Source organism: Schistocerca piceifrons, chromosome 10 (genome assembly GCF_021461385.2).
Source record: "Schistocerca piceifrons isolate TAMUIC-IGC-003096 chromosome 10, iqSchPice1.1, whole genome shotgun sequence".
Lineage (NCBI taxonomy): Eukaryota > Metazoa > Arthropoda > Insecta > Orthoptera > Acrididae > Schistocerca > Schistocerca piceifrons.
Window position 1 is genome coordinate 121161526 of NC_060147.1, and position 743 is coordinate 121162268.

Sequence of the window (743 nt, forward strand, 5' to 3'; positions counted from 1 at the left end):
GTTACCTGAAAAGATGTGTGTGTGTCACATACCACGTAATTTTTATGCAATTTACGTAACTATAAAATACATTGTAATTGCCGGTCGCGGATGCTGAATAGAATACGAAAAGAACCAAAGTCCATTGTTCAAAAAAGATTTGAAACAGATCTTGAATGGGCGTGTGAAGCGAACGAAACGAACAACAACTCGATACTGAACTAGGAGCGTTCGCCAGTGGAACTGCGACGAGCGGCCACCCGAAGAAGGACGAGTCCGGCCGAGCGAGACCGAGACAGACGGGAACGGCACCGAGGCTGGAACGAGACCGGCCGACGTGCCGTTGCGGGAACGAAAGCGACCGTTTCCCGTTCCCGGGAACTGTAAGTAGAAAGCCGCGACCGAAGTGATGAAAGACCGTTCCTTAGAACTCGTTCCCCGCTCCTTCCGTTCTTGGTGAACCGTTCCTTCGGAACCGATAGATCGCGAACGACCCGTGTCTATCCAGCACATTCCACGTAAACACAGCCCGCCGGCCGCGGTAGCCGAGCGGTTCTAGGCGCTTCAGTCCGGAACCGCGCGACTGCTACGGTCACAGGTTCGAATCCTGCCTCGGGCATGGATGTGTGTGGTGTCCTTAGGTTAGTTAGGTTTAAGTAGTTCTAAGTTCTAGGGGACTGATGACCTCAGAAGTTAAGTCCCATAGTGCTCAGAGTCATCTGAACCTTTTTCAAACACAGCCCGCACCATTATGGAGCCAGCAC